The sequence below is a fragment of the Oryctolagus cuniculus genome, chromosome 7 (genome assembly GCF_051225735.1).
Source record: "Oryctolagus cuniculus isolate XC-2025 breed Fujian yellow rabbit chromosome 7, ASM5122573v1, whole genome shotgun sequence".
NCBI classification, from domain to species: Eukaryota; Metazoa; Chordata; class Mammalia; order Lagomorpha; family Leporidae; genus Oryctolagus; species Oryctolagus cuniculus.
In genome coordinates, this window is record NC_142873.1 from 129,294,881 (window position 1) to 129,319,104 (window position 24,224).

At 49.9% G+C, this 24,224-nt stretch overlaps 1 protein-coding gene and 1 long non-coding RNA gene across 27 annotated transcripts in view; both read left to right on the forward strand.

The window, feature by feature from the left end:
- ERI3 (ERI1 exoribonuclease family member 3) overlaps nt 1-24,224 on the forward strand; it is a 146,665-nt gene that overhangs the window by 90,550 nt on the left and 31,891 nt on the right. The gene's annotated exons all lie outside the window — the stretch shown is intronic.
- On the forward strand, nt 13,158-13,847 carry LOC149125728 (uncharacterized). The gene is made up of 2 exons (XR_016211060.1): nt 13,158-13,232; nt 13,650-13,847. It is a non-coding gene; the product is annotated as an uncharacterized LOC149125728 (long non-coding RNA).

Sequence of the window (24,224 nt, forward strand, 5' to 3'; positions counted from 1 at the left end):
TGCAATTGCAGGGTGCTTGTTTTGACAGGAGGAGCACTGTAGCCAAGAAGGTAGGTATTGAAGGCCGTGTCCCATCCTCTCTCTTGAACAAGATGTCGACGCCCCGGATGATGTAGCTCATTGCAGCATCCCTATCCCCATCTCTCCCATCCTTCTATAACATCCTAGCCTTATCAGACTTCTTGCTGCTTTTCAGGTGGGTGTGACTGTTTCACTTCCCTTTGCTTATGGTGTCACATTGCCTTTCTGCTTTTAATGTGTTGGGAGAACTCCTGTTCATCCTTCAAAACCTCTTTTGTGTGCAGTCTTCTCTGAGATTCCCCTCTGATAGAAATACTCAGTTACCTCCTGGCTTCAGAACTTGGTGCTGAGTGTATCACATGCTCTTGTAGTGGTCTGCTTACATGTTTGTGATTCTGACTATGCTGTGAGCTTCTTGAGGTCTGTATCCCATCCATTTCTGTCTTTCCAGTGCCGAACACTGGACCTGGCACTTGCTAGGTATCCAGAGTCGTGAACTGAACCCACACTGAATGGAGAGCTGGACCAGTGAATTCTGGAGTCAGATGCCAATTCATATGCTGGCTTTCCCAGACAAATAGACTTAGAGAAGTGCAGTAACTTGCCTAAAGAAGAGGGCGAGGCTAGGATTTGAATGCTAGCTCATGTGTTCTTTTCCCCAGACCGTGTATATTGGGCAGTTGGAGGTTAGGGTAGGAAAAACCAATTCCTCTCTGATTCCTTTCTTCCACAGCCTTGCACTTGAGTGCTCCTTGCTGGAGGGCGCGATGGTTCTTAGCGTTCTTGGGACCTGGAGGCCTGGACAGGGTTGTGCCTTTGGGACTAGTTATTGCACACAAAAGATACTTCTCTCTTGTGAATTTGTAACCAAGGATGAAGAAAGCATCTTGGCAAAGGTACCTAAGTGTGATTTTGGAGACTTAGAGAGGTAGGAGAGAGGTAGGCAAATCCTCTTCTCCCTTTAGCAGTTGTTGGAACTTGTATTTGGGGTATATATAGTATATAGTGAAAAATGAATTTGGTTTTAAGAGGAATTTATTTTACTTTATTATTACAATACTATCCATGTAAAGCTCAGAAAACAGTATGGCTGTATCTGAGACTGAGTCTTCCAATGGTCTGTGGGGTATACACACAGGACCCTGATGGAGGGGTGGCTCACAGACTAGGGACCACTGCTGCAAGAGAGGACTCTTTGGAGTCTGGTGAGTCTTACTCAGACTTCTAATGTGGCTACCAGCCAGCTGTGTGATCTGGAGCAAGTCCTTCTCTGAACCTTCACTGACACCTGACATGCAGCACTTAACCCTCTGGAGTCCAGCAGGGCTTGTTTAGGATCTTGGCTCTATACTTACCAACTATGGTGCCTTAGGAGAATTGCTTAACTTCTTTGAGCCTCAGTATCCTGCTCTGTCAAGCAAGAAAGATATTACCCATATCCCAGAGGTGACCTGAGGATGAAATGATAGCACTGTGTCCCTGCTCTTCCCATGCCCCGTTACTGACTGTGAGAACTGGGGTGGCGAGGCTGCAGAGAAGAGACAGGCTCAAGGAGACAGGAGCTCAAGGTAGACACAATGGACTTTGTTGGCAGGAGCTAGGAAAAAGAGCCCTACCCTCCACCCCACCCACAACAGAGTCCAGGAGAGGATGAGTTAATGTTGTCCTTGACCAGCTTGCCCTTAGCTCATGCCATGGGATGGGGTCAATCATCTCATGCTCTTGACTCCAGCTGCCATCAGCATGCCTGACCATGCAGTGAGTGCAGAGTTGCAGTCACCGTAGATCAATTCCCAGCTCTATCATCTACCTGTGTTATGACTTTGGACAAGTTATTTACCTTCTCTGAACTTTGGTTTCCTCATTCAATTGTAGACATAATAACAACACAGTAATAAAAACAGGTGCTATGGGAGTGCAGTGGAGGATGGCCCAGGTGCTTGGGTCCTGCACCCACATGGGAGACCAGGAAGAAGCACCTGGCTCCTGGCTTTGGATCGGTGCAGCGCGCCGGCCACAGTGCACTGACCATAGCAGCCACTTGGGGGTTGAACCAACGGAAAAAGGAAGACCTTTCTCTGTTTCTCTCTCTCTCACTGTGTAACTCTGCCTGTCCCCGCCCCCCCCCAAAAAAAAAAAAAAAAAAAAAAAACCAGGTGCTGGTGTAAATGCTATTCTATATATGGATATGGATTAACTCAATCTTCAAAAAACTCTGTGAGACAGGTATTCTTGTTAGCCATTGTACAGATGAAGAAACTGAGGCACAGAGCAGTTATATCCCTTCGACAAAGAAGGGTGGGGTAGGTGTTTGAATCTGGGCAGTAGAATCTGAAGCTTGTGCTCTGTTGCCTCCAGTGTCAAGGAGGGCAGAGTCATTTTGACTTGGGGTGTGGGAGAGAAAGTCAACAAAGGTTTCAGTGAGGAGACACTGGAGCTGAAAGGCAAGCAAGTTTTCCAGAGACAGGATAGGAAGGGCATCCAGCAGAGGGAGCAGTGTGAAGGCCTCAGGCAGTGATACAGCTGGCTAGGCTGGAGAAATGCAGACAGAATTTTTCCATTTTCTTAAGCTGCAGTGTATGCCTTTTGCTAGAGGAAAAGCAGAGTGAGAGCAGGAGCGAGAACAGACAAGTGCAGGACCTAGAGTGGAGACAGCCTCAGCTGCCTTTTTTTTTTTTTAAAGATTTATGTATTTATTTGAAAGAGAGGAGAGGCAGAGAGAGAGAGAGAGGGAGGGAGGGAGGAGAGGCAGAGAGAGAGAGAGAGAGGTCTTCCATGCGTTGGTTCACTCCCCAGTTGGCCACAATGGCTGGAGCTGCACCAATCTGAAGCCAGGAACCAGGAACTTCTTCCAAGTCTCCCACACTGGTGCAGGGGCCCAAGGCCTTGGGCCATCTTCTGCTGCTTTCCCAGGCCATAGCAGAGAGCTTGATTGAAAGAGGAGCAGCCAGGTCTTGAACCAGCACCCATATGGAATGCCAGTGCTTCAGGCCAGGGTCGTAACCCACTGCGCCACAGTGCCAGCCCCCTCCCGTTTTTTTTTAAATTATTTGAGAGGCAGAGCGAGACAGAAAGAGAGAGCTCCCATTTGCTGGCTCACTCCCCAAATGCCCACAATGACTGAGGCTGGGCCAGGGCAAAGCCAGGAGCCAGGTACACTATCCAGGTCTCCCAAATGGGTAACAGGAACCCAGTTACTTGAACCATCACTTGTGTCCTCCAAGGATCTGCGATGGCAGGAAGCTGGAGCCAGGAATCGAACCTGGTACTTCAGTGTGGAACATGAGCACCTTAACTGCAAGGCTCAAGGCCTGCTCCCTCAGCTGCTGTATAAGAGTGGTATAGTAGTTCCAGAAAACTACCTTGTTTATGTCCACCTAAGGGCAGAAAGCCTGTGGCCTGGGGGTAGCTGGCAGGAGAGAGGCCACCCTGCTTTGTAGCATATTGGCTGTGGACAGTTGGAGAGTGCTGGGCAGAAAGCCCCTGTATCGTTATGGTAAGATGTGAGAAGTTTCAGCGTGAGGAGCCAGTTAGATGGTGTTCGTAAAGCTCCTAGAAGAGTGCTGGTCTTTATGTGAGGGTAAGGCGGCTTGGCATACCATGGCGAGGGAGACAGCTGACCTTGGTCTGCATCCTGGATGGGAGTGGCCGCACAGGGGAAGAAGCAGCCGAGGGAGTCAGCTCGGGGCGATGAGATTCTCCCTGCCTCCGAGCTTCCCTGCGGCAGCTGCAGTGGACCTCCCCTGGCGTTCTTGTTGGTGCTCTGTGACAGGGCTTCAGAAGCGGGCCTGCCCGGGTCTGGTACTGCTGACTCTGCTGAGAATCTGTGTCCTGTCAGAGGATGTGGCCTCTTAGTGATGGTCCCACTGTGAGCCTCCTCTTGCTTCCTCTTGTGTCCTTGAGGAAGTGAATTCTGGGCTTCCTCTGGAGTGCAGGAGAACGGAGAGCTCTCCTAGACCTGTTTGGAGCCTGGATGTAAATCCAGGCATCTGACTACAGCACCTGTAATTCCCTAAACCTTGGGCCCAGTGTTGATGCCTTCAGTTATTGTGTGTGACTTGGTCTCTCCCTGTGAGAGACCTTAAGTGACTTGAGAAACAGACTACGCCTGCGTCTTCTCTGAGTCCACAGAACTGGGGAAGCGGAGGGGACTCCAGCAGGCTAACAGAGGCACACACACTGGCAGAGCTGAGGGCAGTTTGGGGAAAAGGTGGGCCTGGCATCGGGGCAGTGCAGACACAACTACATTCTGCTGAGTCTGAGAGCTTAAGGAAGTACTTAGTTACTCTGCCTGCTCCCCAGATGCTTTAAAAAAAAAAAAAAAAGATTTATTTATTTTACTTGAAAGGCAGAGCTACAGAGAGAGAGAGGGAGAAGCAGAGAGAGAGAGAGGTTCCATCCGCTGGTTCACTCCCCAAATGGCCGTGACAGCTGGAGCTGGGCCAGTCTGAAGCCAGGAGCTTCTTCCGGATCTCTGGGTGCAGGGGCCCAAGGACTTGGGCCATCTTCCACTGCTTTCCCAGGCATGCTAGCAGGGAGCTGGATTGGAAGTAGAGCCGCTGGGGCTCGAACCAGTGTCCATATGAAATGCCAGTGCAATAGCCGGCCACTTAATCTGCTATGCCACAGTGCCAGCCCCTCTCCCCAGATTCTTGTGTTTGTGTTTTCTTCTTTGGATTTTGTTGTTGCTAGTCTGGACCCTGGAAACTGGGAGACATTGCAGAAAAGGAGAGGACAAGACAGGAGGCAAAACCCTGACTCCCATCTCCCACAGTACCCTGCAAGCTGTGCTGCAAAGGCAGGTTTGACTGATACTGTTAGTATCAGTAGTAACAACACCAGTCGGTACTAGCCTTTTGTGCTAGATGCTCTGTACACATTATTGCATTAAACCTCCTGTTTTGTGTGTGCTGAAATAGAGGCTCACAGAGATTAAGAAGCTTGCTTAAGGCCATGTGACTAGGAGGCTGTGAATCCAGGCTCTCTCCTGCCATAACTTCCCTCCTGCCATTTGTTACCCAGCAGAGTCCCTCTGAGGAGCTCCTCTTAGTCTGGCCTGGTGTGAGCTGGAGGCGTAGCAAACACACAGCAGCCATTACTAGTTTTGTGGTCAGTGAAAAAGTCAGTGATGGGGAATGGACAGGAATTGGCTTCATCCTCCAAATCTGTCGAGTGACACCTATTTAATTGAGTGTGTGTGAGTAAGAGAGGGTGCACGCCTGTTTACATGTATGTCTGTATGTCTTGAAGAAGTATATCTCCCTGTATGGGGAGGTTTGTGTAGGACAGGGTGTATCTGTGTGTATTCTGGTATGTGCCCATGCCCACCAGCAGGAATATTGGTAGAAATGTCTGTGTGGGCTTTGTAGTCTGACTCTAGCACTGGAGGTGGGCAGCGAGGCCCTTGTCTCTAGAGGGCAGCATGGTGCAATACAAACGACCCAGGAATGAACTTGAGCTGGACACTAGAAGACAAAGGCTCTGATGTCAGGTCACTTGCCCTTTCTGGAGCCTAAGTTTCTTTGTCTAAAAGGAGTTGGATGAGGTGATGTCTTCTTGTGGTCTCTTCTGCCTTTGCCATTATGGGTCATTCACGATGCCAAAGCCTTCCCCTTAATGAGACAGGTGCAAGAAAGGCCAGTGAAGCCCTTCATTTACATGCCCCACTTTGATCTGTAGCCTCAGGACTGCTCTGTTATCCCATTGGGGAAAGTTGAGAGACCTGGGACAGCAGGGCATTACCTGGCATCAGGTCAGGAGAGCCAGGTCCTCAGGTACTGCAGAGGAGTTAGGGTAGCTGGCACCTCTCATAGTTTGGGGCAGCTTAGACTGGAACTGAAAGACGTTAGGCTTTGGCCTTCACTGTGAGAACCTGTGGTCTCACTTCTTTGTGGGGTAGAAAGGAAGGAGTCTCAGTACCCTGAAGGCAACGAACAGCCCAGGCCCTTCCACCAGCCTTTGGTCCTCTTTATTGGTTATCTTGGCAGTTGCTTAGCAGTGGCCAAGAAGAGACCAGGAAAAAACAGCTGGATATATGCTCACATTCATGTGGAGCTGTGCTGGTTCATCCCATGACCTTTTCCGTGAGCTGACTTGGCCTGCTGTCCACTCCTGGGAGAAGAGTGTTTGGGCATAGCTTTCCTTGAGTGACCCCTCACAGATGTCACAGATGGGACATTTGGTAATGTCAGTCTTCAAGTGGGATTGTAATAGCATTTTGTCTATTCTGTTTCATTAATTAGCTATTACTTTCCTGCAGCCTTTGGATATGCCAGCCAATTCACTAGAGAAAGAAGCAGCAATGTGCAGACTCAGATATAGTGCCCATAGCCCTGGTGAGGACTTTTCTCTGTCTCATTTGGCTTAGGTCAGCTTGGACCTGTACCTTGAGTAGTAAGTGACTTGTGCTCTTCCTGGGCCTGGACATCTGTATTCACATCCTACTGCCAATCACTCCCTGGAGCCCCGAGTGTCCGAGTATCTGGACTCAGAGGTGAAGCAGATCTGGGTTCCACCTGTGCAGAGCTCCTGGAATGCTGGGGAAGATGAGTGGGTCAATAGGCATATGGGGAATATAGAATAGAAATGGTAAGGACAGTGATAGGAATATGTATGTGAGGTAATCATCCGTGTTAAAGATGTTTTATTTAGAATTCATCTGTATCCTGAGTTGAAAACGATGAGACATGTTAAACATGTCTGTGTGCTCATGTGCTCCCTGCCTGTACCGCTTGATAATCTCACAGCTACCTGATGAGCTAGTCCTTCCTCGTGCCTGCTGTGACTTCTTCAAAGGCCTTAAAGAAGGGCCCTCCTGAGTCCATAGGTTGACCTACTTGCAAGAGAGGAGCGGCCCTCCTGGGGAGATGAGGGCCAGGCTGACTGCTCAGGAATGCTTGTGTGGATGTGGGCAGGTGTGCTTGTGAGTGTGCACAGACATGGCAGCTGCCAGTGGACTGTCCTTAGCGCCACAAGCCAATCTCAGGCCACTGGGCCTGGGCTTGGGACCTGCTTGGCTGCAAGCAGGCAGGGAGGCTGCAGGCAGATCCCAGGGCAGGCCTGAGGCCTCCCCAGTGGTGTGTTTGCTGTGCCTAATTACCCGGCAGTTGTTTAACTATGCAAGCTGCATGCCTGCCTTTATTGCGCTGTGATTGCCGAGCTGCCTATGGGGAGTGTCATAAAAAGATATAAAATGCCCATTATCTGTCTGACGCCCTCCTCCTGGACTGTGGGTGTTTGTGTTTTATTTTATTTTTATGGCTGAAGGGAAGCTCTGCAGGAAGGAAAGGGAGGAAAGAGGAGAGAGGGGAGGGGAGGCCCTACAGGAATTGGGGGCTGGGAGACTTGAGAAACCCCTTCTTGTTGGTCAGAAGGGCTCCCCTGACCAGAGGGGAGATGAGGAAATGTCAGATCTCCAGGATCAGGACATTTTGCTTAGAAAATGAGGGCCAAATCTTGCCCTTCCCATTCACTTGCATGTCCTGCTTCCACCTTACGTATGCCAGCCTTGTTCCTGTGAGTGGGCCCACCGCCCCCGTGCAGGGCGTTCTGCAAATGGGTTGTGGGACTCTCATTCCTTCCAGTTCTCAACCAGCTTTGCCTGCTGGCCTCCTGTAGCAAATACCATGGGCACTGTCCCATACTCCTCTTGCTCTATGGAAGGCTTCTGTCCCTACAGCTTCAGTGTCCTATCTGCAGTTAGCCATAGTTGGTTGTTCAGGCAGAGCATAGCCAAGAATTTACAGGGTTTTAGGGAAACTTCCCATATCAGGAGAGGGAAGGCAATTAATATAGATTAAGCACCTGCCGTGTGCCAGCCAGTACCTCTGTAAGGTACTGAGGCCAGAGATCAGACAGCAACTCTAGTCTTGAAGAGCCCACACAATATAACTAGAGCACCAAGGTGCGTGGTAGGTATTCAATAAATGTTTGTCAGGCGGGATTGAATTCAACATAGTCTTTCATTCACGCATGTTCATTCAGTGAATCTCTCTTTAGTATCTGCTGGATCAGGCACTCTGCCAAGCACGGAGGATAAAATAGATACAATCCTAGCCCTCACTGGTCATTGAGATTTGCTAGAAGGACTTAAGGACTTAAACCTTGGATATTGCAACTCCAAAAACCATGCCCTTTCAACTCTGACACACTGTTTCCCATGCCTGAACCATCAAACCTGAGACTATCCTGTACTGATCTTCTTTACTTGAAAAACCTTGATGTCTGCTTAATGAAGTACAAGCTGTCTAGCCTGACCTCAGAGCCCCAAAGTCTGCCAAGAGCCTGTAGGTGCACTTCCAGCTGTATTCATATTCATTCCACTTACCTGCAAGTGCTCTTGCTGCATTCCTGCCTAGTGAACTCCTGCTTACCCTTCATGACCTGCTTCTGAGGCCAGCTTTGTGGGGCACCAGGTTAAGCCACTGTCTGTATCACCAGCATTCCATATGGGAGCGCGGGTTTGAGTCCCGGCTATGCTGCTTCCAATCCAGCTTCCTGCTAATGTGCTTGGGAAGGCCGCAGTTGATGGCCCAAGTACTTTCTTGGGGCTCTGACACCACTGTGGGCGACCCAGATTGGAGTCCCTGTCTCCTGGCTTTGGCCTTGCCCAACCCTGGCTGTTGTGGCCACTTGGGGAATGAACCAGCAGATGGAAGACCTCTTTCCTTCTTTCTCCATCTCTCTGTCACTCTACCTTTCAAATAAATAAATCTTTGAAAGAAAGACGACAGCTACTGCTTCGTAGGTCCTCTATGAAGACTTTTCCAGTTTCCCAGTGGAACTTCCTCTCTCTTCCTGCACCTATCTTGATGTCTTTGGAGGGCGAGGCACTATGCCAGAGCCTTCCCTGACTCTGTGCCCTATTGGTGAGCCTGCGGAGGCTTCTTGCATTTCTTTGATCATAGTAGATGCATTAGGGCATTTTCTGTTGCCCAGCCTATGGACTAGGTAAGTTACAAAGCAAAGAGATTTGTTTTTTTCTCGTTGAGGTTCAAAGGTGAGGGTCTACATCTGGTGACCTTGGTGGCAGAGTCCTTAGGCCATACAGGGCATCACATGGTGAGAGACAGGGAATGTACATGGGTGTACTCTCTCTCTCTCTCTCTCTCTCTCTCTCTCTTTTTTTTTTTTTTTGACAGAGTTAGACAGTGAGAGAGAGAGACAGAGAGAAAGGTCCAGCCGGCGCCGCAGCTCACTAGGCTAATCCTCTGCCTTGCGGTGCTGGCACACCGGCTGGGTTCTAGTCCCGGTTGGGGTGCCGGATTCTTCCCGGTTGCCCCTCTTCCAGGCCAGCTCTCTGCTGTGGCCAGGGAGTGCAGTGGAGGATGGCCAAGTACTTGGGCCCTGCACCCCACGGGAGACCAGGATAAGTACCTGGCTCCTGGCTTCGGATCAGCGTGGTGCGCCGGCCGCAGCGTGCTGGCTGCGGTGGCCATTGGAGGGTGAACCAACGGCAAAGAAAGACCTTTCTCTCTGTCTCTGTCTCTCTCTCTCACTGTCCACTCTGCCTGTCAAAAAAAAAAAAAAAAAAAAAAAAAAAAGAGAAAGGTCCATTGGTTCACCCCTAAAATGGCCAGGAGCCAGGTGCTTCCTCCTGGTCTCCCATGCGGGTGCAGGGCCAAAGCACTTGGGCCATCCTCCACTGCCTTCCTGGGCCACAGCAGAGAGCTAGACTAGAAGAGGAGCAACCAGGTCAGAATCTGGCACCCCAACCGGGACTAGAACCCAGAGTAGCAGCGTCGCAGGCAGAGGATTAGCCTAGTGAGCCGCGGTGCCGGCCACGTGGGTGTACTCTCTGTCCATCATCTTATAAAGCCAGCAACTTCCAGTACCAGTGGCTCCACCCCCTGAACACCCTAGTCTGATATGAACTTCTCACCTTCCTAATACCTCTCAGAGTAGGATTAAATTCCAGTATGAGTCAGACATAAGTAACCCATAGCAATATACTTTAAAATATCAATTTTACTGAGCTATAATTCACATCCCAAACACTTTACTCATTTAAGATGTACAGCTTACTGTTATTAGAGTTGTGCAGCCATCATTACCATGTAAGTTTACAACATTTTTGCCACCCTCCCCCCCACCCCAAGAAACTCTATTACCAATCACTTCCCATTTCTCCCTAGATGTTCCCAGCCCTAAGCATCCACGAATCTACCTTCCATCTTTATAATTTTGCCTAGTTTGGCAGTTCTGGGAATTTCCCACACACATGACCTGTGTGACTGGTTTCTTCTATATTGCATAGTTCTCAGGGTTCCTTCATGTGGGACCTTGACACAGTACTTCGTTTCTTTGTATCACTGAATAATATTCAATTTTATGGATATACTGTATTTTGTATTCACTCATCAGTTGATGGATATTTGAGTTATTTCTACTTTTTTGGTTATGAATACTGCTACTATGAACATTCATACACAAATTCAAGTTTACTATTTTTATTTTCTCTTCCTTCCTTTCTTTTCTTTCTTTCTACATTTATCTGTCTTTCCTAGTAGTTGTGAGTTCTGTGAGCATAGGGGTTACTTCTGTATTGTACACTACCGTATCCCCATCACTTAACTCATGAGTAGTGCTGAGTAATTGTCAATGAACAAAAATATATTCACTTTTTGTTTTGTTTTGTTTTGACAGAGTGGACAGTGAGAGAGAGAGACAGACAGGAAGGTCTTCCTTTTGCCGTTGGTTCACCCCACAATGGCCACTGTGGCCTGCGCACTGCGCTGATCCAAAGCCAGGAGCCAGGTGCTTCCTCCTGATCTCCCATGCGGGTGCAGGGCCCAAGCACTTGGGCCATCCTCCACTGCACTCCTGGGCCACAGCAGAGAGCTGGACAGGAAGAGGAGCGACTGGGACAGAATCCGGCGCCCTGACCGGGACTAGAACCTGGTGTGCCGGTGCCACAGGCGGAGGATTAGCCTATTGAGCCGCAGCACCGGCCACATCCACTTTCTAATTCTTTTCCTCTCTTGGGGTGTTACAGCCAATTGTTGGGACGTATTCCCAAAGGCTACTCTGCCGTGAGTGCATATCTGCCACTCTAGCTGGAGTCTTAAGTCCATTTGTCGGTGTCCTGGACCATGCCCTCTTCATTCTGCTCTTGGTCTCTCTGCCTTCAGGCCTGGACCAACAACAAGTGATCTGAGAAACTTCCCTGAGTTCTCTTGGGTGGCAAATAAGACCTCCAGCTCACTCACTGCTAATTCCACTGTTCTGCTTTCTTGCCTGCTTCTCCTGAGGGTCTCTGGATTGTTCTGTGCAGGGAGGGCTGGGATTGGGAGAGAATCCTGGAGGACATGAGTGTTGGGCAGGGTGATATTTTTGCTTGGAGCCAGGCTGGTTACCAGAAGAGGATGCCAGTCAACAGCCGGTATGTACCAGGTCCGTGGAAGAAAAGGAATTTCTACAACCGATAGCTTCTGAGAAACTAGTAAAGCCAATATTTTTCTTCTCTTTGTACTTATTCACCCTAATAGTTTGAGCCCATAATTAGAATTGGACTTTATTAGGCTAATTAGGAGGTAGGAATGATGGCAGGAGGGCATGTGGAGATGCATCAGGGCAGTGGGCAGTAAATCTAGAGTTTTAATAGGTTTGTTCCATAATCTGGTGGTTTGGAAAGCTGACTGGGTGGCTGGCCTCCCCCCACCCCCTTCCTCCTACTCCCACCACTCCTTGAAGTGGCCTTCACACTTTGCCGTCCTTGTCCTCGATGCTGGCAGCGGCACTAGGATATGGGGGCTCAGGAAAGAGGGAGGGGACCCCACCCGGAGCTTCATTGCCTATGCACGCGCCGTCCAGCCTGGCGGCATGATTACCTTGCTGAGAAATCCGTCCAGGCGCGGGGCTGCTGATAGCAATCATTGATTAAGAGGGTAATTGTCCTGAAAATTCAGATTGATCAGAAGGCAGAAATGATAACTTGTGTAACTGTGTTTAAAGCCACGTCCTGTCAATAGAAGAGACTGAGATGTATCACACCAAGAGGGGGGCAGAACGGATGGGTGTATGCAGGCGGGCAGGCACTGCCATCCTTCTCTCAGCCTGAGCAGGATGTTTCTTGTCAGTAACCTGGACTATTGGAGATTCAATCACTTTTATCTCCCCCTCTCTCTCAATCCAAATGCCTTTTCATATTAGGAAATTAGAATCGGCCCTGCTCATGCAAGATTTATTAGCTCTGCTGAGCAGTCGCACTGAAGAGTAAATGATTTTGCTTTGCTGGAGCTTTTTACACATTAAGACCCAACTTCCCCTTCTGAGCTCTGTGCCACTGGCTGCCTGGAGGAGTAAGCTCTAGAACCAGGTGCTCAGAAGTGAGGGAAAAGCATCCCTCAGATCTGGCTTCCTGATCTACCAGAGACCCTGTTGTATCTGCCTGCCTTCTACTTGATCCCGAAACAGGTCCCTTACTGAGGTCTAGTGTTTCTCTCAACTGAAAGACAGAGCCTCCAAGGAGAGAGGAGATTCAGGCCTCTGACCTGAGTGACCTGGAGAGGAAGGGTTCAGAGAAGGCTTCAGGAGCTGGAGGAAGCAGAGCTTGGGAGGGGTGAGAATGTGTGCTGGGTAAGGATTGGCAATAGAGGCAGAGGATTGAGGGGCTGCCGTAACTTCTCTTCTGAGCCTAGGCCTCTGCTTCTGTCAGGTGGGCTGCAAAGGTTGGAGCAGCTTTCTGAGTCCCTGGGGAAGCTGTCCAGGAAGTCACTGGTTTCTTCGTGTGTGGCAGCTTTAGATATAGGCAGGTGGCAGGGTTGACGCTGGTTGAAGCTGCCTGGTATCCCAGTAACACAGACTCTTAGGAAAGAAGAGGCCTGGGATCCATGTTTCAGGAGTCTTCCTGTGATCTTAGGCTTGGAGGTATGTGGACTGGTACTGCCACTTGGATCTACCATATGCTGAAGTCCAGGACACTGGTAGACTAGGGAGGACTGGTCTCCTTCTCTGAGACCATGTAACACACACATACACATCTCTCTCTCTCTCCCTCTCCCTCTCTCCCTCTCTCCCTCTCTCCCTCTCTCCCTCCCTCCCGCCCTTCCTCTTCAGCCCCCCCCCCCCACCTCCTTGGGTCACTTGGGCCCACGGATGAACTTTAGTCCCTGTCATTTTCCTACTCTCCTTGTTGCAGGTGTCTGATCATCCTGGAGGTCAGGTGGAATAGAAGAAAGTGTGGCGAGTCCTGGTGTGGGAACTGAGGAAAGGTTAATGGAACTTCTGAATTTTCTGTAAAAAGGATCCTAAGGACTACCCTTAGCCATTTTAACATCCCTTTCACCCTGAGGTTTGCTCTTCTGTTTGAGCATTCAGGGTATTCCCCCAAATTGAGATTTAACTCAGCACTACATTGACAGTTGAGGCTGGAAATGATGAGATCTGTAGGAGTGGATGATGGTAGGAGTAGGTTGTACCCATTTTGTCCCAAAAAGAGAGTTGTGATTTGGACAGTAGGTAGAGGGAGAGAAGAGGAGACTTTTTGGAGAGAAGAGTCTGGAGAGTGTCTGCAAGATGCTCCCTCAAGGGGCTGGCGCTGTGGCACAGCAGGTTAAAACTACAGCCTACAGTGCCAGCATCCCATATAGGTGCCAATTCAAGTCCTTGCTGTTCCACTTCTGATCCAGCTTCCTGCTATTGCACCTTGGAAAGCAGCAGAAGATGGCCCAAGGCCTTGGGCCCCTGCACCCACGTGTGAGACCCAGATGAAGCTCCTGGCTTCTGGCTTTGGGCCTGGCCCAGCCCTGGCCATTGTGACCATTTGGAAAGTGAACCAGCAGATGGAAGATATCTCTATCTTCTCTCTGTCTCTGTGTATCTCTCTCTTTCAAATAAATAAATAAATAAATCTTTAAATAAGTAAATAAAAAGGTGCTCCCTCGATAGGACCTGCCTCTAAACATATCACCAGACCCCTGGTTTTCTGCTGAGGCACTTTTCCTGTTCAGGCTCTGTCCTTGGGGAAGCCTTGACTCCCCTGAGTGTCTCCTCCCACTAAGCCAGATTGAGCAGGGCAGGGCTCCCTTCTTCACATGCCAGTCCCTCTTTCCACCCCTACCCCTACCCCTCCAAATTGCCACGAGTGTTCTGAGGAAGGAAGGGTTGCAGTGCCCTACTCTGATGGATTATGCAGCCATTGGGTGCGCAGGGCTGTCTGAGCTTTCCCATGTGGAGTGCTTCTGCTCCGGCTCTGTTGCATTCCAGAGAGAAGGTTGACCTGTGTTTGGTCAGGGCTTGTTTTGGCAAAGTCAAAGAAAGGATGGAAGTATCGTGGGCAGCTTGGACCTGGGAATAGAGAACTCAGAAGATAGAATCCCAGTGTAGTAAAGAAAACCCAGAGTCACTACAGGGTAATGCAGTTGTAAATGGTGTTGCCCTGCAGAGTCCAGAATGAGGGAGTGAATTCTCCAGAAGAGCTCAGATGGGCATGTGGAAGGGGGACCTGGGACTGGTCTGTGAGGAGCATGGCGAGCATGCTGTGGAGAAAAGGGTGGGTGAGCATCTGGGCCAGAGAGCAAATATCATCGGAGGTGAGGTGAGTTGTGTTAGGGTAGGACTAGGGCCCAGGGGGGCTTCCTGTTCCTGTTGGCTTCATCTTAATTTGGAGGTATGGACCATGCTGCTGCTTTAGGAAGCCTGGCTGGCTGCTGTGGGCTTGGAGCCTCAGGTTGAAAAGAGGTACAGAGAAGAGCCTTTGGGAATGGATCCCAAGCCCTCCCTCTGCTCTATTCCCTTCTCTGTTCTGCCAAAAGAGCAAGGAAGGGGTGAGGATTCAGGGTAGAGAAACAGCTCCGGTGAAGCTTCAGGCCTGCTTGCTGCACCCTTGCTAAGCCTATGCCCAGGCCTGTTTTGTACCCAGACCCAGCCCTCTGCCAAGGGCCAGCTTGGTTCCATAACCTGGTTGGGAGGCTGGAAGGAGACCGGGAAGCCCAGAGACTCATTTTCACTGGAATTTGACCTAAAGCAGGATTGGAAGGGAAGAAAAGAATTTGAACAAAAGTGCAGGCAGGAAGGAGCTGTTAACGAGCCTTTCTTTCTCTTTGGGGACGGAGAGGAGCGCATAGCGGGGCGCAGCCGCCAGCTCTCCTCTGAGCGGCTCTCTAAGGTAGCTGCAGACTCTGGCCGCTGCCTTCACGCGCGCTCTCTGCTTTTTTCCCTCTCCTCTTTCTCGGCTCTCTCTATTATGGGGACTTGCTCCAGCTCTTTCTCTCTCTTCTGTCTCTCCTTTTGTTCTCTCTTTGTCTATTTATCACACTGTGAAGGTTGAAAGAGATGTTATTAATCTGGGAGAATGAAGGCAGGATTAGTGGTATGAATCGGATTTTGAGAGGTGTAATGATAGAAAGACTCGCTCGGCTGGCGGCCTGCGTGAGCTTGATAAATGGGGAGCACTCCAGACTGACTCGCGCCTTCCTCCGCGCTGTGCGCCCTGCCCGCTGGGGCGTGCCGCGCTCTCAGATCTGCCAGCCGGCCCACCCCGCTCCTACCTGAACCGGAGCAAAAAGCCAAGGGTAAAGCAGACACAAATATCTCTCATCGCACTTGGAGACATCATTGCTTTCAGCACCCTTTTCAAGTGGAGGCCTGTCGAGTTCTCACAGGACTGTGGGCAGAGGGAAGAGGAACCCCGACCTCAAGCCAAAACCATCCACCCGCATGGAGGGCCTGAGTAGAGCTTCCCGTCTGCCTCTGAAATGGACGTCAGGGGTTAAGCCCTGGACCAGCCAACCAGGAGTTGCAGGACCATATGTAGTATATGATTAGGCAGAGTGCTGTTGTGGAGGTCAGGGTAGAACGTGGAGGGTAGTGGGGAGAGAATTCCAAAATGGCTTCCTGAAGGTAGAATCCTGGCAGACAGATTGGGAGCTGGTTGAAGAAGGTAAATGTTTTAGGTGATGGACTAGTTTAAACACAGAAGTGGGGGCAGAAAGAAACCACTGCTGTAGAAGCTTGAAGCCCCTCAGACCTTGTAAATTTTTAACCAGGAAGGGGCCTTAAAAATCCAGTAATTAAGCCCCCTCATTTTCCATTGAGGAAACTGTGGGAGGCCTGGTGCCTAGAATTACCATTTCCTGAAATGATTCTCGATCTTCAAGTCTTCAAGTCCTGTTGCTTATTCTACAGGTGCCCCCTTCCTGTCATTCTGGGGCAGTATAGTGAGCTGCCGCCTCTCCTCTGTGGCTTTGCTCACATCCCTTCAGCCGTGGTCTTTGTGAGCAGAAGATCCTGGTGTAGCCGCCTGCTGCTTGCTGCTCAGCTCCCCTCTGCAGGATCTGTGGCTTGCAGTCCCCCTCACACCGATGTCCCCACTCAGCCTGCGCTCGAGGATCAGAAAGCTGGCTCTGGGCTCCAGAGGCCTGAGGGCTTCCCTCCTGGATAGCCCTGCTGTGATTCTCTCTACACACTTGTTGTTCACCATCACTGGGCACAGAGTGGCTTCTCTCTGTCTTTCCCCTGAAAGAACTGTGAGCTCTGTGAGGGTAGGCTCTACCTGCGATTCCATTTGAGTTGCCAGGACTAGCGGGCATTCTGTGAATGTGTGAATGTTCCATGAATGAATGCTTATGTAGTTTCTTCCTTTCCTTATAGACAGAAAGTGGTCTTGGTTCTCTCAGTTTTTCCAAGGCCTGACTACCCTTAGGTATAGAGAGGAATAGGTGTGCAAAAGAACTGAGCTTTAACATTGTTAGAGTGCTGCAAGCTTCATAGCGTGATGGTGGGAGGCCCTTGGGTGGCCTTGCTGTGTCTTCTGAGGCCCTGCATGGGTTGCATCCCTGCTTTCCTCATCAGCCTGTTTCATGCTTGCTTTCTTTGTTCCAAGGATACTGGCCTTGATTGGATTGCCTTCCTTTGCTGGGGCATAGTTTGCCTACAGGCATTAGTATGTCCCCAGTCAGTTTCCTGTCATGAGGGAGCTATTCCCAACTGGGCCAAACTCCCCTCTCTTGACCCAACACAACAACTTATGTTTCCTCTTTGAGCCCTTTTTCTGGCTGCAACTTAATGATTTGTGTGGCTACTAAGTTCCAGTCTTCTTTGTCCAGTAGACTGCAAGCTCTCTGAGGATGGTGCTGTGTCTCTGTGTGCACATGGCCTGGCATGTTATAGGTTCTCAATAAATACTTGCTCTGAATCAGTCAGTGGGCTTCCAAAGCATGGCCTCTTCACTTTCTACCTGGGTAGAGTGAGGACTGATTGGACAAGGACAGGGACAGGGGCAGGATGCTGGGTGTGCCCCAGAGGGAAGATTCTTTGGGCCTTAGCTCTGGAGGTGCTGGTGTTCCACCTTCTCATCTTTCAGGCTTCCTTTTTTCCCTCTCAGCATCAGAGAAGAGGAGGGCTTCATCTGACTCTGCAGGCTTTTACTCTCTCCCTGGGTGACCCTACCCACCCCTAGTTTCGTGTGCCACTCACCTGCTTTCTTAGGACTTCCTTGTCTAAGCCCTCAGACCGCTGAACTGCGCTCCCAGCCTAGTGTGTCCCACCAAAGGCCATCTTGGGCCTTCGTGGTGCTTGCCCTCAATTGTAGCCAGGATTTGTCCTTCAGGATTCTGGGAGTATCAGGGTCCTGTCTGTGTAGTTTTACAAGCATCTCTGCCTTTCCTTCTAGCCTGGGAGCTGCTTGAGGGCAGTGGCCTGGTCTGCTTGAGCTGTGTACCCCCAGCACCTAGTTGCTCAAAAAAAGCGTGTGTAATGTGGGAGTAATCCACTCAAGAGGGAGGGGGATCTGGAATGAATGTTCTAAACACCCTTCTCCTTTTTGCCAGGAAGGAATCAGTGAAGGTGGGTGTGCTCTGTAAACACGCCTTCCTGTGTGAGGGGTGGGCAGCTGGTGGTGGTGGTGTTGCATGCTCAATAAAGGATTATATTTTAATTTGGAAAGCACTTTAGAAACTTAAAGTGCTTTGCTTAAGTGCTGACTGCTATTAGTGTCTCCTTTTTATTAGGAAAAAGGACATGATTTTTGTCTTTTATCTTCAGGCCTGTCCAACTTCTGAGAGTCAAACTTAGCAAAATGCCTGCCCCTCACTGAGGACTAGTTACATGCCAGGTTCAAAGCTCTGGACTTGAAACATAGAATTCTGCTTTGCAGACTGGTTCTGACACCCCTGAGGGGATTAGCCCTGACAGCTCCGTATTGGGAAGGGGGTAGGAGAGACAGGGTCATCTGACATAGTTCAAGCTGCAGTCTCTAGCACCTCCTGTCCTTATCTAGGCCTGGGCAAGGGGGAGGACAGAAGAACCTAGGCTGTTTTGGGGGTACAGGGAAGCAACCTTAGTGATTATCAAAAAACAAAACAAAACAAAACAAAAACAACATTTACAGTGTAATATGAAGGGCCAGACCTTTGGGAGAGAATTGGGGAGGAGGGATTGGGTTTGTTCAGCGTGGTCAAGCATGATAGGACCAGCCGGCAGAGGCAGCACAGCTGCTGGCCCTGATGATGTAAGAGCCGGCTGAGGGCTGAGTCAGATAGAGGGAGAGCATGTAGTAGTCGCAGATGGAGCTACAGGAGGCCGCAAGCTGGGAACTTGCTGTAGGCCTTGCAGATGCTTGGGAGAGCCTTGCTGGTTTGAAGAAATGATAACATCCCTCCCCATGTAGATAATCTAGTGCTGCAGTCACAGGAGTGTAGGAGTACAGGAGGCTCAAGTGAGCCTTGTTGGATCTCTCTGTGTGGGCTCTGCCCCAGGCTCATTCCTGAGCAGCCACTAGAGAGACCAATACTCTGGTCTCAGTCTGGACTGTCCCTGTCTGCCCTGGAAGCCCTGCCCAGGGCTGGACATGGAGAGGTGGGAGCTCTGGCCCAGCTTGCTGGTGCCCTAAAGACTCCAACTCCTAATCGGGTCCTAATCTAGGGGAGCTAGAATGGGTGTGGGGTGGAGGGAATACCCTGAGCCTACTGCCTTAACTGAATTTCCATACCTCCTGTTGTTAATTATAGAGATGTAATAATGCGATTAGTGCACGATTAAAAAAAATCCCTGATATGATTACCATGGATTTAATATCACATGATATATCATTATATCGTTATGCAGTGACAGATGTAATTGAAATACACTTATTGGAGCCGGGGGTGGTGTTTCATTCAATCCTCAGCACCCCGGGGAGGCAAGGGCTGACTAAAAAGAAGCAGTGGGAGAGGAAATTGTAATGAAAACAAAGAAAACTCCAAATGTAGCTTTCACCCTGGGCATCTGGCTCAGACTGACGTGCTGCCTTAGACTCTGTGATGGTGCACGTGGAGCTCACCTCCTCTGCAGGCACTGAGGCAGCCTGGCTCCTGGGCTGCTTATCTTGCTCTAATCCCAGAAACCTCAGTGTCCCCAAGCCCCCTCTGACTCAGCAGTGAAGCCAAGGGATCCGGGAACATGAAGGAGATAACTCCATCCAAAAATACTCAGGACCCTAAGGGATCAGTTGAACTGGCATCTGTCCTCCACTCCTGGGGTCCCCCAGGTCTATATATGGTGGAACCCAGAGCTGTGGCACAGCCCCCTCCCTTTGCTGTGGTGGTGACCCGGCACACTAGAGGCAGCAGTACTGTTGTAGGCAGTGAGCAGCGAGGTTAAGTTCACAGGATAATTATCCCACTCAAGGTCTGTTGATGGGCAGAGGCAGCAGCAGCTCGGGGTCCCCTGAAGTATGTTGGTAGCCAGAGAACACTGCACACAACAGAACTACCAGCTGGGGTTAGGGCAGATGGGCTTGTGTCACCCGATGCAAGTGCCCATCATTTTGCTGCCATCTCTGTGCTAGAATCAGGTAAGGGGCTACCCATTGGCTGAAGAGTTTAGAAAAGGAGAAAGGAAGCAGAACAGTCTCCTTTCTAAACACTGGCAGCTGAGCACCCAGCTACAAGAATGGCCATGGGAAGAGTGCTGTTGTGCTGGGCAAGAACAGCAGTGGTTCCTGGAGGAGGCTGGAGTAGGACTGGCCGAGCAGCAGCAGTGGAAACTGGGTGTTCGTGCTTGGCAGAAGTGAGCCCAGGGAGATGTCTTTCTGCTGCAGCCTTCCCTCGGTGAAGGCCATTCAGACAGCAGACGCCGCCCTTCCTTAGAGGGACCACAAGTTTGTGAACAGATCAGTGTTGCAGGGCTGTTCAGAGGGCTTAAAGGAAAGATGGGTCAGGAAGACTGTGAAGAAAGGTACTTTTGAGTTGTGTATTGAAAGATTAGGACACAGAATGGGAGAAAGCAGAAGGCATTCTAGGAATTGCTTCCTAGAATTGCTTGAATTAAGTCTTGGAAGCATGAACCAACATTCTCAGGTCTTGAGCAGGAAGGAAGAGGAGGGAGTCAAGATTGACTCCCATATTTCTGGCTTGGTAGACCGGGTGGATGGTAATGGCTTTCACTGGGATTTGGGGATCCAGGAGAAAAAGCAGTTTAAAGAGATGTTGAAGTGGGTTTTAAACATGCTGAGAATCAAGTGTCTGTGAGAAATCCAAAGTAGACAATAGAAAATACATTTATATATACATTGAATATATTTAAGTATGTTAAATTTTGTTAAATTTGTATATATTAAATATATATTTGAAATATTTATATAAAATGGTATTATTTCATTTATTCATATGAGAGAGAGCACTCTCATTTGCCTGTTCGTGCCCCAAATGCCTGAGGCTTGGCTAAGCCTGAACCTGGGAGCTGGGAACGCAATCTAGGTCTCCTGCATGGCAGGGACCCAATTATTAGAGTCATCACCTGCTCTCCCAAGATCTGCATTAGCAGGAAGCAGGAGTCGGGAGCTAGAGCCAGGAATCAAACCCAGGTACTCTGATGTGGGACCCAGGAGCCTTAACCACTAGGCTGAACACCTGCTCCAGAACGTGTATGTGTGTGTGTTATATATAATTATTACATCTTATTTTATAATATGTGTGTATAAGGTTGAAGACAAGGGAGTTGAGATCACACAAGGAGAATGTTAGCACATAGAGAAAAAAGGGAGGAGTGCGTGTAGAGCATATGAGTGCATGAATAAGATGAGCAAATGCAGAAACTACAGCGGCAATTGTGAGGGACACAGGAGACAAGTGGGACAACTGAAGGAGTGGAATATCAGGAAAACCAAAGGTGGGGATTCAGAGATGAAGTAGGCTGCAGAGTGGTGAGAGCATGGAAGAACACGAGGCTGTCCAGACATATGGGGGCGTGGGGGGCAGCATGGTGAGGATTGTTGACCTTGACAGGGGCTAAGCTCCGTGGTAAGGATGGACAATAGACCTCAAGGAATTAAGTAATGATGGGCAGGTAAATGGAGATAATTTTGAGAAGTTTGGTTGTTAACAGGAAAACAAGGAATAAGTGGATGGAGACAGGTGAATGGGGGGGGGTGTTAAAAATAATAATCTAATATTTATATAACTTTCAAAGAGCAAGGCACAGTTTTAAGCACTTTACATACAATAACTCATTCAATCCTCACATCAGCCATAGAGGACAGGAACCATTATTACCCTCACTTTACAAGAGGAAATTAAGGCACAGAGAAGTTATGTAGGGCCGGCACCATGGCTCACTTGGTTAACCTCCGCCTGTGATGCCGGCATCCCATATGGGCGCCAGGTACTAGTCCCAGTTGCCCCTCTTCCAGTCCAGCTCTCTGCTGTGGCCTGGGAAGGCAGTGGAGGATGGCCCAAGTGCTTGGGCCCTGCACCCGCATGGAGACCAGGAGGAAGCACCTGGCTCCTGGCTTCAGATCGGCACAGCACCGGTCGTGGTGGCCATTTGGGGGATGAACCAATGGAAGGAAGACCTTTCTCTCTGTCTCTCTCACTATTTAATCTCTACCTGTCAAATAAATTTTAAAAAAATATAAAAAGAAGTTATGTAAAGATAATAAAGATTCAGGCCTGTGGTTGAATTCTAGCAGGAAGGAGCCAGCAGAGAGAGGGAGGTTAGAAACTATAGAAAGGGGATGCTAGATGGACCCGGGGCCTGAGGAGGCACTTAAGGCTATCTTCTGCTTTCCCAGGTGCATGAGCAGTGAGCTGGATCAGAAGCAGTGCAGCTGGGACTTGAACTGGCACTCTGATATGGGATGCCAGCCTTGCAAACAGCAGCTTAAACCACTGCACCACAATGGCAGCCCTGTCTTTCTTTACCTTGTCTCCTGGCTTCTCTGTGTGGTCTCCGCATGGGTTTCGGCTTCCTCACAGCATGACTGCCACAGGACAACTTAAGGTTCCAGGGCAATTACTAAGAGAGATGGAAGTGGAAGGCACCTGAGCATTTCTTTTTTTTTTTTTTTTTTTTAAGATTTATTTATTTATTTGAAAGAGTTACACAGAGAGGAAAGGCAGAGAGAGAGAGAGAGAGGTCTTCCATCCGATGGTTCACTCCCTGATTGGCCACAACGGCCAGAGCTGCGCCGATCTGGAGCCAGGAGCTTCTACCAGGTCTCCCACATGGGTACAGCGGCCTGAGGACTTGGGCCATCTTCTACTGCTTTCCCAAGCCATAGCAGAGAGCTGGATTGGAAGTGGAGCAGTCAGGTCTTGAACCAGCACCCATATGGGATGCCAGTGCTTCACGCCAGGGCGTTAACTTGCTGTGCCACAGCACCGGCCCCCTGAGCATTTCTTAATAGTCACATTACTTCTGCAGTGCACTATCAGTTGAAATAGTCACAAAGCCCACACTGATTCCCAGGCAGAGGAGGGGCATCGACTCCCTCTGTTGATTACAGATATGTCAGAATCACTGTGTGAGAAGAGCTTGTACGATGGGAGACAGTGTTACAGCCATCACTGGAAAATACAGTCTGCCACTGCTGGTGTTGGGTTGAAACTGGAGAAGGGAGAGTACAATGAAAGTCAAAATGTGTGTTAAGTGGTAGCACTGGGAATATCTGGTGAGTGTTCCTGAGTGACCTCAGATACACCTGGGGAAAGTACTGCTATCCCATTTTGTAGTACAAGAAACTGAGGCACAAAGAGGCTTAATAGTTCTTTCAAAATTATAGTGCTAATACCCGGCAGAACTAGGAATCAAATCCCGATTTGTATGACCCCTGGGTGCTGAGCATACTGCCTTTAGGAGACCTGGACTACTGGGTGTGCTCTAGGTATGCATGGCATATGCCATTCCAGTATGAACTGTGGCCTAGGCACTTGATTCCCTAGCTACAGAAGTGTTAGTTGGATAAAAAGTTTAGCAGTATTTATGTCTGTCAGACTTTCTCCCCCATTCTTGAGAATATTACCTCTATAGCATCACCTCTGTTGGGTGTTATGAAAATGGCAGGTGTTTGGTATGGTTCCTAGTCCAGGGAAATGGCCCATCAGTCCTAGGCCCACAGAGGGTGACAAAGTCATCCAGAGATATGATTAAAGGCCTGCTCCTCCTCATCTCCCACATGGGGAGGCCACACAGGCTGAATGTGTTGGTGCACCTGTGTTGGTGGTAGCTCTGAAGCTCTGGGTTTTCTGGAAGTTACAGAGCAGTCTGTACTTCTGTCTGCAGACTGAGCTGGGTTCTAACCCTTCGGCCCAACCACTGCCATGCCCGTTCTGTGTCACCCCATGCTCAGTGCCCTGCTAGGTAGTGCACGGGTGGGCAGAGACACCATAGCAGCTGTTGATGCCTCGTCTTTCCTCTTTGAAGGATCTGATGCTGCTGCCGACGAGGGCTACTTCATCTATTAAACCCAATACACTTGTCGCAGCTGCTAAGCCCCCGTAAGCCGCCGGGCGCCGTGTTTGTGATGGGACTGACAGTGCATGGAGGAGGCTGATTATACACGATTCCATTTCGCGGGCCCAGCAATGTAATTTCACAGGGCGATCAGCGTTTGCATGTAATAGCAGGCTGTGCTGAGGTGTCAGAATATTAAAGGCGCTAATGGCAAAGCTCCCTGTTACACAGGGGGCCACCCGCCGCGCCTACAGCAGGGCTGTGCGGCAGGCCCGTCGCAGATGGCTGGCCACTAAGCTAATGGGGCAGCAGCCAAGGCGGGCAGAGCCACAAGAGGGGAGAGCCAGCCGGGAGCAGCTCGGCACCTGCTTCCCCGCGCATGGAAATTACAGCAGCCCAGGGGAAGGGAAGTGTGCGTGCTTGCCTGGCACAGGGCTGGGCTGGGCTGGGTTGGTAGACCCAGCGTCTTTTCCCCTAACTCCACCCATCCATGTGGCTCAGCGTCGGTACCTGCCCTGGATGGGATTCAGGAGCTCCTCGCTCATCCTCCCGCC